This window comes from Pistacia vera, unplaced genomic scaffold (assembly GCF_008641045.1).
Source record: "Pistacia vera cultivar Batoury unplaced genomic scaffold, PisVer_v2 Contig106, whole genome shotgun sequence".
NCBI lineage: Eukaryota > Viridiplantae > Streptophyta > Magnoliopsida > Sapindales > Anacardiaceae > Pistacia > Pistacia vera.
Genome location: NW_022195093.1, coordinates 140431 through 158659, shown reverse-complemented (window position 1 = coordinate 158659; position 18229 = coordinate 140431).

Genomic DNA, 18229 nt, shown 5'->3' with positions numbered 1-18229 from the left:
CCATTTATCTTTCCACCCAAATATATTATTCACCAATTTATTCAAACCAACCAAACGCATTTTATAAACATTCTTATTAATCTTCAGGTAATCTTTATTTTTGTTAATATAATATCAACCTGTAATAAAACATTATATGATCTAAACACACCCAAAAGAAAATAATAAGATGAATACAACTTTTTATATAAAAAAGATGACAAAATGGACTGTTTATATAGCAAAATACAGTATTTGTTCTAATTCGTTGGGATCTAAAGCTAATCAAGTTTTTTAGTACATTAATACGTTTGATTTAAAGGAACTATGAGAAATTATTTCAAATTCTCATCTCATTTGTGATAATGTAGCATAATTGTAAAGCCAAAAACATATTTATTTAATTAACTGTCATCATATTATTTTTCCTTAATAAAAAAAGAAAAAAAGGGAAGTTATAGCTAGGTTGTCAATAATGTATATCAATCCTCGCCCACACCAGCATAAATTAAATTAAATATGGAAAAAATTATTAATGCTAAAACCAAAAATGAAAAAAGGAGGTATTTTAAAATACCTCTTTTTGATCCAACTTAGGCTGCTTTCTTCCTCCATCATCTTTCCCTCGCCTTTTTTTTCCTTTTTTCTTTTGAGGTTTTTTCCTTTTGTGGGGTGCCAAACACCTTGAACCCGGGTGCTTGATGCCAAATCGCACAAGGCATGAAGCCACCAAGGTAACAAGGAAGATCGACAAGAGCATTCTCATTTGGCTCCCTTTTAAACTCATCTCAAGAGATTTTTATATCAATATTACAGTATTAATTAAGGGTAATTAAGGCAAGTATCATATTATATCACTAATTCAAAAGAGAAATTTGTTGTATTCATTATTGTTGTTTTGGTTTCTCTCATAAACTTCTTAATTAAACCAACACTCAAATTATTTCTTTTTATACCATGATTTCTTGATCTGAAATATTAGTTCTCTCTTATTGAGTTAAGATCTTCTCTTAATGTTATCGATAATACTCGACTTATATCTTGTTTGATCCTTCGATATTGTCATCTTGAACCCTAAAAATAAAAAATATCAATGCATTATAGTAAATGAGAAAATAATTATAAATAATTAATGAGATGAATAATAACATTTGATACATAAAAGACCACGAAATGTGCTATTTACTAGTAAAGTAATTGGTCAAATTCATTGGCATCATAGCTTAATTAGAAATGTTATTGATTAATTTAACAAAGTTGATTTTAAGAAATCTGGGAAAATTATTTCAATTCTTATCTCATTTATGATAGATAAAATATATTTGTAAAGCCAAAATTGTATTTCTTTATTAACTATTATTATTTTCTCAAAAAAAAAAAAAAAAAAAAAAGGAAGTTCTAAGTCAACTAGGCTGTCAACAATATTGTAAATCAATCCTGATTGTTACCACAATAAAGCTACAGACACCGAAAAATTTACACCGAAAATGTGTACCGGCCTACGTGTATCAGGCACCTGAATTTTCTATCAATTTTTTTCTAGTAATATGGATGGCCGTTTACTCACATGGACTCCCGTCCATATTATATGGATGGGCGTCCATATACCAGGGACGGGCGTCCCTATTTAAAGGGCGCCCGTCCATAAATAAAATACAATAAAAAAATTTACAAAACATTATGGACGGCCGTTCATAAGTTGTGGATGGCCGTCCCTTAATTTTGGATGGGCGTCTGCAAATACGGGACGCCCGTCCATTAAGTTTGGACGGGCATCCATAAGGAATGGACGCCAGTCCAAATTTAATTTGTTTTAAAAAATAAAATAAAAAATTTGGATGCCCGTCCATAAATTGTGGACGGGCATCCCTTAAGTTTGGACGGGTGTCCGTAACTAATGGGCGCCCGTCCACTATGTATGGACGGCAGTCCACACTTAAGGGACGACCGACCCTTATGTAAACGGCAAATGGACGGAACTCCTGATTGCATGCATCTTCAAAGCCTCTCGTTCTTCTCTTACAATGCAGTAGATGAACTGGAGGAGGAAGCAGGCATCAAGAGACATCATCTGACAGAACTCCTCATTGTTGAACTTGGCGACGATGCTCTGGTCAGTGTAGCATCGTTTTGCAGCTTCCGCCACGCGCCTGACCTTCCGATACAACTCTTCCAGCAACTTCAAGTCCCCATTTACATACTAGCGCGCCATTGTGAGTTTGTGCTGCTGCATTAACTCAAGCATGGGACTGCTGTATTGTCACCATTTATAATCTCAGGACTTATTCAAGCCACTTTTTTTCATTCTCAGAAACGGGAACTGAAGAATTTTGTGGAAGTGCTTTCATTTCTCCAGTACTACTTTGTGTTTTTCTTACCTACTTCTGATGACTTTTTGTGAATCTTCTTTGGCTATTTTGTACCATATAGTAAAAGTACTCCTTTTCCAAAGTAAAAATCCTGTTAGAATGCTGAATCTTCCTTGCCTATTTTGTGTTCCTACTTCTGCTAACTTTTTGTGAACCTTCTTTGTTGTACCGATGTGGCATTCAGATGACACGTAGGAGTCAAATTTTGGAGTTAGCTGGTCAAAGTAATTTGTTAAAACAAGAGGGCCAGTTTTGTCTTTTTCCCTTCGTTCCAGAAACCTAAATTGAATTAGGTTTGTGCGCAGCTCATTTCTCTCTTATTCTCTCTTGGTTAACAGAGAGAGAAACGGTTAGAGGTGCTGTGCTGGAAATCCAAGATCCGTCCATGGAATCAACGGTGATGGTAGGTGTGAGCTGTCCTTTCTGTTAAAGCCTTTTCTGTTTGTATAAATTTGTACTGATTTTCTGCCTCTTGACGGAATGTATGAGTGGTGAGAGCATCTGGGTATACGGGTGTGTAATCAGAGGGTTTGTATCGGGTTGATGCCTTGGTGTAAAAGGGGTGAGCCGNCTCCATTCAATCCCACCTGAAACCAATAATTTAGCCCTGTTTGCTCCCAAATATTCCCAACAACCCTACAACAGAAAGCCAAAATACCCCACAAAATCCCACCCGCAAACCTTCCAACCTCCATACTGCTCCAAAAGCCTGCACCTAATACCAAATCTTATCCTTCTCCTCGACCAAACCACTCTCAGCAAACCTTTAATACCCCACGCATCCCTTGCCAAATCTGTGGAAAACCAAACCACCAGGCACTTGACTATTTTCATCGCATGGACTATGCTTTTCAAGGTCGCCATCCTCCTACTCAATTAGCGGCTATGGTTGCTCACACTAATGCTACTCATGTTGTCGACGATCCTTGGTTCGCTGACAGTGGGGCTAATCAACATATTACAGCCAATCTTGAGCAATTGACTCTTGCACAGCCATATACTGGATAGGAACATGTTGCTGTTGGTAATGGACAAGGTTTGAATATCAAAAATACAGGCTCCATCGTTCTCCATACCCCTGCTTCTTCTCTTAAACTTAGTCATGTTCTCCATTGCCCTCAAGCTTCTGCTAATTTACTCTCTATTAATCAATTTTGTCTTGACAATAATTGTTTCTTCATTCTAACTGCTTCTCATTATTTTGTCAAGGATAATCGAACGGGGAAGACACACTGTTGGAAGGACAGAGTAGTGGTGGACTTTATCCCATTAATTTGCAGTCGTTAGTTCTTAATAAACCACTTGCCATGGCAGCGGTAGTAGGAGTCAAAGCATCAGTTCCTGTTTGGCATTCTAAATTAGGACATGCTTCCCATGCAATTGTTATTCAGTTATTAAATAAACATTCTCTACCTTATGTTGGTTCATTGCATAATAGTGAAGTATATGAGCCTTGTCAACTTGGTAAAGGCAAACAACTTCCCTTTTTAAGTTCTCATCGAATAACAAGTTCACCTTTGGAACTTATTCACTCCGATGTTTGGTCTTGCTCATCTCAATCTCTTAGTGGCTGTCGTTATTATGTTCTTTTCATAGATGATTTCTCTCGGTTTACATGGCTTTATCCTATTCAAAATAAATCTGATGTCTATGCATGTTTTCTCAAATTTAAAGTTCTTATTGAAAATCAGTTGTCTTGCAAAATTAAGAACTTCCAAACTGATGGAGGTGGGGAATACATGTCTAAACCATTTCAATCATTTCTTGCAACCAATGGCATTCATCATCGCATTACATGTCCCCACACTCCTCAGCAAAATGGCACTGCTGAGAGAAAACATAGACATATTACTGAAATGGGATTATCCTTACTTGCTCAATCTCATTTACCTCTCACATATTGGGTTGATGCATTCTTGACTGCCATATACCTTATTAATCGTTTGCCTACGTTGGTTCTTAACAATGACACACCTTTCTTCAAATTCTTTGGCAAAATTCCTAATTATACATTCCTCCGTGCCTTTGGATGTGCTTGTTATCCGCTTTTAAGGCCATATGCATCTCACAAACTCATGTTTCGTACTAAGAAGTGTATATTTCTGGGTTATAGTGCCAATCAACGTGGCTATAGGTGTCTAGATCCAGTTTCTCATAAAATTTTTATCTCTCGTCATGTGGTTTTTGATGAACTTACATTTCCTGCAAAGGATGGATTGAAGCCCTCACAACCTTCCACGGTGGTTACTTCTCCTGGTAATTCCTTCCATATCTCCTTTCCTTCCAGTTTTAATTCTGATTTATCTCTCTCTAATAATGGATTTGATCTATCTCTTAACACTAATGCAAATTCATCTACCTTTCATAATTCTCTTGACCAAACCCCTTTATCATCTTCATATGATTTCGTTGCTCCAACATCCAGTTCAAGCCCAGATATTTCTCCATCTCCACCTCACTCCTTACCCGCACCTATAATTCCTCTTGCATCTCAAAGATCCCATCCTATGACCACTCGGTCTCAAACAGGCCATCTCAAGCCCCGCACCTTCCCTGAGTATAAGACATTCTACTCCACAAAACATCCTCTTAAGGCTCTCACCAGTATAACAATGCCCATTGAACCTCGTTCTTACAAACAAGCCTCATTGAGTCCTGAATGGTGCACGGCTATGCAAGAAGAATATGATGCTCTGATTGAAAACCGTACATGGATACTCTGCCCTCGACCATTGAATCATAATGTTATTGATAACAAATGGGTCTACAAGGTTAAACAAACATCCGATGGTCAGGTTGATCGACTTAAAGCCCGATTAGTGGCTAAAGGTTTTGAACAAGAATGTGGCATAGATTTCACTGAGACATTCAGTCCAGTTATTAAACCTTCCACAATTCGAGTCGTTCTTGCTCTTGCTGTTCACTTTGATTGGAATATCCGCCAATTGGATGTTTCTAATGCTTTCTTGCATGGTGTTTTACAAGAGGAAGTCTATATGAAGCAACCTCCAGGCTTTGTTCATTCGGATTTTCCTACCTATGTTTGCAAGCTTGAGAAGTCCTTATATGGACTCAAACAAGCCCCACGAGCTTGGTTCATGCGCCTATCTCAGTCTCTATTTCAGTTTGGATTTACTTCCTCACCGGTGGACTCTTCATTATTTATTTATCATCAAGGAAATATTCACTTGTTCTTTCTAATCTATGTGGATGATATTCTTGTGACAAGCACGCATCCTTCTCTTATTGCTTCTCTTATTGCCAAGTTGCAACTGGAATTCAAAATGAAGGATCTTGGTTCATTAAATTATTTTCTTGGCATTCAAGCTCATCGAGACTCTACGGGCTTACACCTCCGGCAATCAAAATACATTGGTGATCTTCTCCATCGCACTAAGATGATTGGTGCCAAACCTTATCTCTCACCATGCTCCTCGGGACTAAAGCTTTCAGCTCATGATGGTGAACCTCTCTCAACAACCCAAACTACTGAGTATCGCCAAACTGTTGGTGCTCTACAATATTATACTTTGACTCGTCCGGATATTGCTTTCTCAGTTAACCAACTATGCCAACATATGCATTGTCCAAGATCCACTCACTGGTCTGCTACTAAGCGAGTTCTCCACTACCTTAAAGGAACAATTGACAACGGCTTATGGTATCAAAAAGGATCTCTTAATCTTCAAGCCTATTGTGACTACGATTGGGCTGGTAATCCGGATGATCATCGTTCAACTACAGGTTATGGTGTATTTCTTGGTTCCTGTTTAGTGTCTTAGACTGCTAGGAAACAAACTGTTGTAGCCTGCTCCAGCACCGAGGCAGAGTATCAGGCTTTAGCAATCGCCACAACCGAACTCTATTGGGTTAGAATGCTTCTCAAAGAACTCTGTATATCACTCCCTATCCCTCCCACAATTTGGTGTGACAACATTGGTGCATTAGCTTTAGCCTCTAATCCTGTCTTTCATGCGAGAACCAAGCATATCAAAGTGGACTACCATTTTATCCATGAGAAAGTTCTAAATAAAGATATTACACTCCAGTTTATTTGTTCCCAAGATCAGATTGCTAATGTTTTTACAAAAGGATTAAGCACCAATCGCTTTTGTGAACTGCGGAACAAGCTACAAGTATGCCTACCCCCTTCCAGCTTGCAGGGGGATGTTGAGCAAGAGACTTAGTCAACTCTCAACACAGCAGACTTATCACCAAAGACTTCAACATCTGCAGCAACCTTATCAGCTCCAACAACTTGATTCCATTTTAAACTCTACTTCCGCATATCTTGCACTTGATATCTGTTGCTTATTTCAAATGTATCTTATCATTGTAACAACCTAAGCTGTATAAATAAACCAATACATGGACTGGTCTTGCATTGAGGCCAGAACCCCTTTTTCATATCTTATTGCTTTTATACTATTCATGCATAGAAAAAAAATGGAAAAACATATAAATGTTAAAACACAAAAAGGTTGAAAAAAAGATGTAGTATGGTTAATGTTTTCTAACTGCAATCCTTGTGGAACTCAGATCCTCTCTTAGTATGATCGATAATACGTCATGAATATCTGACTTTGATCCTTGAGCAATCATACCAAAGGAGCTTCATGTTTTGACGGCTTGCGAGCCTATTATGAAACAAAAAGAAAATGATATGTAATAATGCATTCATTTTATATCTCATTTTTCCACTTAATATTTTCTCTAAATTAGAAAAAAAAACATGAATTACCATTAACATTGATCTAGAAAAAAGGAAAAAAATGAATGAAGATTTTGGATAATTAAAATAGTGAAGGGTGCAAAAAGTGTTCTATCCCAATACATATGAGAAAATAATAAAATGAATGTATTAAGAAACAGTTAAAGACTTTTTCTCACCCAAATAATGGCTTAATGATACTTTTCCACCCACAGACTTTAAAATACCACTTTACTACCCAAATTTATATTTTAGCGGCGAATAAAAAGCAAACTTGGTCCAAGCTATTGGGGTTTTTAAAGAGGGGACGCTAATAAATCTTTTGGTGGTGGAAGGTTGGATTTTGGTGATTGGGAGTGATTGGAATTTTACTTGGGAGGGACTACTGTGCAAACCCTAATCGCTTGATTTCAGATAATTGGCAAAGTCGGCAAAAGTAGGGTTTGAGGGGTTTTGGTGAGTGATGATCAGGGAAGAGAACGGTGGTGGTATAGGGTCGCAACGATCCCGGAATCGGAAATGAAATATATATTTGGGTAATAAAGTGGTATTTTAAAAGTCTGTGGCTAGATAACTGTCATTAAGGTATTATTTGGGTGGGAAAAAGTTGTTTACTCATTAGGAAAAATACATTTTCTTACTTATAGTATCAGATATGGTTTTGTTGTTTTGTATTAATGACTTTAATTACAATAATTGCTTTATATATCATCCACGGCCACAAACAAGTAACAACTAAACCTCACTCATATCTAAATCTCCCTTATATATACATATAGGATTCGCTTAATCTTTTGTACAAGAGCAAAGATGAAAAGCTTCTCAATCTTTGTCATTCTTTTCCTTGTTCTCTTTACCACTACAAGTAGATTAATTTTTAATCTCAAATAATTTTGTTTTAAATAATGTCATAGTCCTTTGATCAAGGAACTAATCTCATTATGCACTTTGTAATTCTTGTAGGTAATGAGCTACGTATGATGGATGCTAAAACGTGTGGGGATATATTGAATCCTATACATGCTTGTGAGACACAATCTTGCATTGCAGCTTGCCAAGAGACATGGAGCTGAAGCTCAGGGGACTTGCACTAACTTTAAACTTTATTGTCATTGTACATTCCCTTGTTAATTCTTATAATGTATCTATTAAGTCGCTCATAATGTATTACGTCTGATAATTAAGGATTTGAATAACAGTGATGCTATTGACACCGCGATTATTTACATGAGAAACATTTTGTTGTGACAAACACGAACAATTAAACACAACATCAGTTCTTATGCCCAAGGCGATGGATGGAGCCAATGCTCAAGGGACTTGCCCTCTAGGTTTCTCGATTATTGTCTTTACACCTTTTCTTGCAATTAATTCCTTACAATTTGGTAAGGATATTAGAGAGTTAAAAAGAAATTTGAGAAAATATTTGAGATTCTTAACTCATGTATGATAATATAACATATTTGTAAACCTAAAACATATTTCTTTGATTAACTATTATCATTATTATTTTTCCTTAATTTAAAAAAAGAAAGAAAAAAAAAAAAAAAGAAGGGAAGTTACAACTAGGTTGTCAATAATGTATATCAATCCTCACCCTCACCATCATATAAAAAAAATTGGAAAAAATATTGATGCGGAAACAAAAAATGTTAAAAGATATAATTAATACATATTCTCTTAAAATACCATAATAAAACAAAAAGGAGGTAATTTAAAATACCTCTTTTTGATCCACTTAGCTTTTCCTCCATCATCTTGCCCTCTAGCTCCTTTTTTTTTAAATCCTTTTTTTGAGCCCGGGTGATTGATGCTAAACCACAAGGTATGAAACCACTAAGGTAACAGGATTGACATACATATAACTGAAAATTTGAAGAAAAAAAAAAAAAGTATTTCATAAAGTACCTCATTTGGATCACCAGTGAAGGCTTAATTTGATTCACATTTTCTATCATAATTCTAAGTGAAAAATAATTAACTAGAAAAAATTTAAGAAAAAGAAAGGTACTTTAAAATACCTCATTCGTATGACCAAGTAAGGGGTGGGAATCTGGAATTTATGAAACCAGGATGGAAACTTGCCATTTTGCTAAAACCTTGGGTGAGAATATGTCGTTTACTCTATATTTATATATGTACCAACTCTACTGACTTGAACCTGGGACCAAGCAATATAAACCCAAAAAACATAAACACCATCGATCGACGGACGATGACCAGATCCAGCCAGTCATGCGTCATTCTGGTAGATTCTGACCATCTTCTGACGGTGGTGGCCAACTGTCGAGAATATGTGGGTGGGTGAGAGTGTTTTTGTCAATTTATAAACTTTTATCATTAAGGGTGTTTAATTAAATTAACAAACGTAGGGGGTTAAAAAATATAAATGTTTTGAGTTGAATAGAATATGATTAGATTTTGAGAATATTAAAAGAAATATGTATTTTGGGTAGGGTTGAAACAAACACAGCAAATTTGCTATTTAGTAGAGCTATTAAAATATGTCGCCGAGTTGTTTCAAAACAAAATTTCACTAGTTGAATGCAAATGGGATGTTGAACTTGTTGCATTCTGGTAAGTTTAAAAAGACAACCATTACATTAAGTTATATTTTTGGACAAAATAGATGTTTCTTAGAATCAAGAAATTGAACCATGGTTGACTTAGCTAGTGATTGAGAGGATACCAGACTTAGCTAGTGAAGCTTTGCGTTCTGCCACTTTCAATCTCCCCTTTGAAAGATTAACCTTGTCTTTTCTAATGAAATTCAAACCCAAAATCCCATCGATTGAGAGGATGCCAGACATAGCTAGTGAAGCTTTGCTTTCTGCCACTTTCAATCTCCTCTCTGAAAGATTAACCTCCTCTGATTTGCTCGAGTTTGCTCGCTGAGAAAGGGTTCTTGTTGAGCTCCAAAGGTGTGAAAAGATTCTTAACAATATCCACCCTCTGCTTGATGATGACGAAGAGAAGCAATTGTCTGACAGCATGGTGAAAATCTAGCTGGACGACCTCAAAGATTTAGCCTACAATTTGGAAGACGTATTGGATAAGGTTGCCACTGAAGCTTTGAGGAAAAAAAAATCCGGCCATCAAAGCCAAGGTCAGGAATTTAATCAACCAGTCTTGTTTCAATATGGGTTCTGAGTTAAGAAAGATAATTGTAAAATTTCAAGAAGCATTGAAAGAAAAAGATAATCTCAACTTGCAAGTTAACGTTGTTCCAAGAAAGGTTAATTTGATTAAAGAAAGAATGCAGTCGACTTCTTTGGCTAATGAATCTTGTGTTTACGATAGAGAAAATGATAAAGAGGCAATTGTCGAATTGTTGTTTGAGAATGAAAATGTTGGTGGTGATGGTGTTTGTATGATCCCCATTGTTGGAATGGGTGGTATTGGTAAGATAACTCTTTCTCAGCTACAATGATGATAGAGTTTTGGAATATTTCCATTTCAAAGTTTGGGTTTGTGTGTCTGAAGAATTCGACCTTGTGAAGATAACAAAACAATTTTACTTGTCAGACTTATGATGAAAGTGACTTGAAGTTGCTTTAAGTGAAATTGAAAAAGATTTTTTCTGGGAAAAAGTTTCTACTTGTGTTAGATGACGTTTGGAATGAGAATTATAAAAAATGAGATATTTTAAGAAGACCCTTTACAACATGTGATATTAGAAGTAAAATAATTGTTACAACTCGTAATGAAGATGTTGCATCAATTATGGGTACTATTCCCACTTATCATCTAAAGGCGTTGTCTGATGTCGATTATTTTTCTTTGTTTGTAAAACATGCATTGGGAAGTAGAAATCTAAATGAGTAAGGATGTAGTGAGAAAGTGTAAAGGTCTGCCTTTAGCGGCGAAGCAAATTGGATCCTAGTGATTGGGAAACTGTATCGACTAGGAAGATGTGGGATTTTCCAGATGATAGAAGTGGTATTTTTCCAGCTTTGAGGCTAAGCTACTATCATCTTCCTTCTTATTTGAAGAAATGTTTGTTTGTTGCTCAATTTTTCCAAAAGATTATGAATTTGAGAAGGATGAGTTGATTTTGTTATGGATGGTTGAAGGTTTTCTTCAACACCAACAAGGAAAGAAACAAGAAGATGTGGGATGCTATTATTTTAATGAATTACTAGCAAGGCCATTTTTTGAACAATCAAGTAGCAACAAAATGCGGTTTGTCATGCATGACCTTATAAATGATTTGGCTAAACATTTTGCAGAGAAATTATAGTATAATTTGGATGGTAAGTTCGATAACGATGAGTTGGATACACTTCTTCAAAAAACTCGTCATGTGACATTCACTCGTAATACATATGAAGCCCCTCAAAGATTTAAGGTCTTCTACAAGATGAAGTCTTTAAGAACATTCATAGCACTGCCAGTTCATACATCAGATTGGGTTGCATCTTGCTACTTAATAACACTCTCCTTCATGATATGTTGCCAAAATTAAGATACTTAAAGTCCTTAAGTTTGAGCGGCTATTGTGTTAGGCAGCTGTAAGATTCCATTGGTGATTTGAAGCATTTACGTTACCTTAAGATGTCTCACTCTAAAATTTATTTCTTACCTGAATCAGTAAGTAATCTTGTCAACTTACAGACATTGTGATTATGTGGTTGTACAGAACTAAAGAAGTTGCCTTCAGGGATCAACAATCCAATGAACTTGTATTATCTTGATATTAGAAATACGAACTATTTACAAGAGATGCCATCAAGGATATGTAATTTGACAAGCCTAGGAGTGTTGCCCAAGTTTGTTGTGGATGAAAAAAATCAACTCAGCCTTAGAGAGTTAAAAATCTTGTCAAATCTTGAAGGGGAGCTTTCTATTTTTGGATTGCATAATGTCGTGGATGTAACATATGCAAGGGTTGCCAATCTAGAGGAGAAGCATGGCCTTGATGAATTAGCTATGTAATGGAGTGAAAACTTCAATAATTCACGACATGGACAAGATGAAATGCATATCCTCAACTTCCTACAACCTGATAGAGGACTCAAAAAGGTTAAAATTTTACATTACGGTGATACAGATTTTCCATCTTGGATGGGGGATCCGTCATTCACTAGAATGGTCTGCTTAAACTTATATAATTGTTGAAAAAGCTTGTCAATTCAATCACTTGGGAGACTACCTTCACTGAAAGAGTTGTATATCCAAGGCATGGATGGTGTAAAAACAGTGGATTTCCAGTTTTATGCAGAGGGTTTAGTTTAGCCTTTTCCTTCATTGGAAATTCTACAGTTTAAGAATATGTTGCAATGGGAGAATTGGGTTTTTCTAGCTCGATTTAATGAAGGAATTGAAGAAATGTTTCCTCATCTCTATCACCTTACCTTACGGAATTGTCCAAAGTTGATTGAGAAATTACCCAGTCGAATTCCCTCCCTTGTGAAGCTTACTGTTTGCAAGTGTCCGAAGTTGGAATGTTCACTTATAAGTCTGCCATCATTTCTTGAACTGAACATTGATGGATGCAATAAGGCAATGCTGAGGAGCTTGGTTGATCTCTCCTCTTTAACCAGTCTAAAAATAAGTAATATCTCAGAGCTTACATGCTTGCGGGAAGTATTTGTGTCGTGTCATGGAGGACCTAAAATCATGGCAGTTTCTAATTGCTCTAAACTGACATCATTGTGAACGCAAAGTTTTGAACCACCAAACATTGCTTCTATCGAGCATTCATTGACTAAAGGATGTTTCCAACTTGTCTTCAATTGTAATAACCTTGAAAAGCTGCCATATCCACTGCAAGGCCTTAGGTCCATTATAGTTTTGCAAGTCGTCTCATGCCCAAAGCTTGAGTCATTTCCGCATACGGGTTTCCTAACCATGTTAATACATCTTGTACTAAAAGATTTTCTAGATCTGAAGGTATTGATTGATGAGGTGATGACAAGCTACAAATGTCTTCTTGAACACTTGGAGATTGAAGATTGTCCTTCTCTTGAATCCTTACCCGTAGGCAAGTTACCTACTTTTAAAAGGTTGAAAATCCGTTATTGTACAAATCTACTATCTCTACCTGAGCTAATTAATCAAAATTGTAACAGCAACTGCATGCCACAACTTTAAAACTTGGAGATTGTTGGTTGTCCATATCTTACTTTGACAAGCTTACCTGATCCCTTGGATCTGAGTGGAAACTGCAAGGATTGGCCTCTCTTAGAGATTTCACCATTTGTGGTGTATGTTCTCATGATATAACATCTTTTCCAGATAGTGAATATTTGCTTCCAGGAGCTCTTGTTTCTTGGATTGGAGGACTTGAGAATCTGGGAAGCATATCTATGGGACTCAAGGATCTCACCTTGCTTGAAAAGTTTGAGATTGCTAATTGCCCTAAGCTTCGGTCCTTCCCCTGGAAGAGCCTCCCTGCTTCACTAGGAAAACTCCGTATCATGGGATGTCCTCTTTTGAGCCAACAATGCTCGAAGCGGAAAGGAACATGTTGGCACATGGTTGCTCACATTCCGTGCATAGAGGTGGATGGTCAATGCATTTCATGAAACAATTTGAGTATTGAAAATTCTCTTAGGCAAGTGCAAGTCCAAAAGTCAATCCTTATTTTCAATAGGTAAATTGTTTTCCGTGCATGGATTTTATTCTCATTACTAAATTTAGTTCTAAATTTTCTTTCTCCTTATAACTGGACTTTTTTGCAACATATCTCAGTTTGCCATGATTGGAGTGGATTAGCTGAACAAGCAATGATACATTTATTTTAACTTTGTTTGGTGTGACTTTTGCCATAAGTTATGATGATCATGCTTACAGGTATGGCTGCTATTTTGGCTGGATATGCAGTTTTGAACTCGACTTGAGCCTCTCCCTTTCTGTTGCTAGTAGAGCTATGGTCAGTTCTTGGAGCGTGAACAGTAGGGGTGTTAAAAAAAACCCGGTACCCAAACCCAAACCAAACCGAAAAAACTAGGTACTCGGATATTTGGTTCGGGTTCAAGTTATAATAGAGAGAAACCCAAGTTTTCGGTTCGGGTACCGGTTCAACTGTGCAAAAAACCGACTATTTTTGCCTAAAATTAAAATTGTGTATGGAACAAGTAACTCTTTTAACTCTTTCATTTGCTTCCAATTGAGATGGGCAGGTCTCTAATTTCCTTCTCAAACATTCCTCTGAAATTTTCTCACATACCCAAATCATTTCTTCCTTTCAATCACTCAAACTAGTGCCCATTTCTCAAATCCTTTGACAAGTCCTCATCTGGCTATAAAAAAGTTTCAGTTTTGAGTACAAAACCGGGGAGAAAACTTTGTACAAAGGCTATGTTGTCTAAGACTTCTTATCAGAAAGAGTATACTAATATTGGTGCCAAATCTACTGGACCTATTCCTCATAGCCAGCTCATTCAAGTTGTTGAGATTGTTGCGAAAACTGGTGTTGAGGTTTGGTTCATTTTCATTCATCAATTTTTTGAATTACCCAATCGGTGTTTTGGTTTTATTTTTTTATGTATCTTTGTTAGTGGTAATTTCATGGAGAAGCTGTAAGGTAGAGTTTGTGGAATTTGCTCTTTGTTGTTTGGGTTGATTGTTTTGTTTAATCAACAAGGTGGATTGGTTTTTGAAGTCTGTAATGTTTTGGATTGTGAAGTTTAGAGACCGGCTTAAGTATAAGAAGGAAATTCAGTTCAAAAACCGGTTACCCGGGAACCAAACCGAAAATTCAATTCAATTCAAAACCGGGTCACCTTCAAACCGGTTCAGTTACTAGGAATCTTTATAGGTTGAACCAAATTTCCGATTCGGGTATGCAGTTTTGAACACCTTTAGTGAACATCAAAACAAAGTCGCCATTGCACTTCAAAGAAGTAACTATTTCCTAGTAATATTTGATATAGTTATTTTGTTCATATTTTGTTTCAAGTATGAAAAAAGAGAAGCTCATTGCCGATGTTTGCGGGGTTGGGCTTGGGCCTGGTTTTAAGGCCTGACCTGTCTTCAGGCCCGGCCCAAAAATTTTAGTATTAATTATATTAAATTACCCTTATACTATATATATTTAATTACAAGATTATCCTACATATATGTACTCATTTTTCACAAACCCTATATGGATGGATGGATGCACTTTGTGGAAAGTTATCTATATATTTAGTGAGTATTCAAAAATAAATTAAAAATTGTTTCTAGAATTAAAAATATAAAAAAAATTGCAATTTATTAATATTTAAAAATTCACATTATAAAAATGGGCTAGCTTGGACTGGGCTTGAGGTTACAAAAAGCTCGTCGGATGCAGCTTGGGCTTTACCTGTCATACCTGTGACGGGATTGGGCCTTTGTCATGAGGTCAGGCTTGGGCCTAGGCCAAGGGGTACTCGATCCCGGCCCGACCCATTATCATCACTAGGTTAAACCGATCGAGTCTACAGGTCAAACTGGTGATGTCATCATACTGACATCAGCAAAAAAAAAAAAAAAACCATAAAATATTAACAATTTTGTAAAAACAAATTGTGCAACAATAATAAAAACATCAAAGTTTGACCCTTTTTAACCACTTACAATTTACAAAGTCAATCCTCAAGCTTAAACTTCAAAGGCATGCAAAATTTCATAATATCAATCCACCAACCAACACACCAAATTACAAAATATCAATCCATCAACCAAACCACCATCCATTAGCCATAAGTAAAATGATTTGAACCCAATTTTAATTGAATCAACTCCCATGAGTTCCATCATCCATCTCAATTCCTATGAATGAATTAAAATACAACAAAAGAGTTAGAATAAAAAAATGGCATAAATTACTACATACAACTCATTTTAATTGGGTAACCATATCATAATTCATATAACTCATTTTAATATTGTCAAAGTGCACATAAGCAAATGTCACTAAACATTGATATTTTGATATATACGTTTATTGCCTACTGATCAAATTAATTTTTAAAATTAAGTTAAAATACATGATATATATATGGAGCTTAGTGCCTTTGCCTTGTGCGTACCCATTAGGTCTGATTTGTTAAGGCTAACTGGTGGCTCTCAATAGTCAACAACTCCGAAGATTCACAAATTTGTATTGATATAGACCCTCTAATCTAATCATGAGAATCTTTTTCAATAATATTTTAACTCTTAATTATATCATAAAGGATTTTCTTGACCATTTCAAAAGTTTTATATATAAATCAGGAAATATAGAAGCATTTTTAGAGCAACACCTAAGGGCATCTCCAACCCACGCCAAAATGGTGTAAAAAACACCAAAATGGCGTGGGTTGGTGCTCCAACCCACGCCAAAGCGCCATGCCATTTTGGTGTGGCGCTGTAGCGCCCAATAATATTTTTTTTTTTATTTTGCTTTTTTTTTTAGTTTTGTTAAGTTAATTTGAGTATTAAATTTTACACCAAAAATCCCACCAAATTTGATTATTTGTATTTAATTTAATTTGATTATTATTTATAATAATAAATTTATAGTAATGATATAATTCAAAAAATGATGAAAAATTAAAAATAGAACTTTATTCAATACAAATATTAAACTACAATAACTTAAAATAAAAATTAACACCAAATTTGAGAATGTCCGATTTCGAAATTTTCTTGCTCGACATAAACAAATCAAGGATACAGAGGCTCTCCATGCTCTTCGAAATGCATTAATTGATCATTTGTGAGAAGAACATACTAATACGGAAATTAAATTACTATCAATATGAAATTTTACCTTTGTGCTGTTGTTTTTTTTTTTTTTTGTATCATTTTATATTAGATGTAATGTTTTTCTATATTAAATGTAATGTTTATTTGATTAAATAAATGTTTAATTTTATTAAATTAATATAATTTTCAAAATAATTATTATTTAATAAAAATATCATTCCTAATATTTAATTAATATATACAAAAATAATAAGTGAAATAGATTCATTGTTGACTATTATAATAGAAAAGGAATATTCTAAAGAATTTTCTTTTTAGTGTAATATTTGGTGTTGTGGGTTAGAGATGGAATAGTATTTTGCACCAAAATTTGCACCAATTTAGTGCAATTTTGCACCAAATTGGTGCAATGGGTTGGAGATGGTCTAAACACAAGCTGAAACAAAAGCTCCCAGCAAATACTAAAGCTAGAGCAAAAACCCAAGCTGAAACAGAAGCTCCCAGCATGCCTTTTCCAAAAAAATCACAACAGCACCAAAACACACCAAAAAACTCTTGCTCACGAAAACACCCTTCTGCAGCATAAACACAAAATCCCATCTGCAACACCCACAAACTAGAACAGCAACCACCAAAAATCCTTTTCACATAAGAAAACAAATTGGCTTTGGTGATTATTTGTAGTAAATAGGTACCTATAATCTATTGAAAACACTTCTCAACACAATCAACTCCTATCAAACACAAACAATAAAAGAAAAAAATGAAGTTTTGAAGTTTAAATCTATATAATATTTAGATTGTTACATTAGCTTTGAAGTTTGAAGATTGAAAGGCCGAAACCAGCTAGATCATTCAGTGGCTGGCAGCAGACGAAGGAGAAGATTGCTGATTGAAGATGAATGAAGGATGAAGCTGGCATTAGAACGAAGAAGAATCAAAGATGAAATTAGACAAGGAACCAAAGAAAAACTTAGAAGAACAATGGAAGGTTAACGAAACCAAGAAGAAGATCAAACCTGAAAGTTCAAATCGAAGAATGAAGATGAACTGAAGAAGAATGCAACGGCGGCAGGAAAACTGCAAAATATCAGATGAAATCGAAATTATTAAATGAGGGAGAAATGGATTTAATTTAGGGTTATTTTAATTGGACCGGTTTTATGTCCGATTCGGTTGGACCGCTGGTCTGTCACCGTACAGGCGGTCTAATAGCAGTCTGAAACGATTTGATTGCTAAAAACGAGTTTTATTACTTAGTGAACCGGCTATCTCTCTGAAATCCGGTCGGACCGGTCCAATTGGCCGGTTCGGTCCAGGTTTTATAACATTGCTTAATTTATGTGTTTATTTTGATCAATGTTTTAAAACCCAACCCGAGGTGAAACCCAGCAAAGCTTCTGGGTCCCGGGTTGACCAGTTGATAAAAACTTTTAAAATTCAGCAAATATACCCCTAAAAATTACAGTAAGTCCCTATAGGTTTGAAATTTATCAAACATACCTCAGAT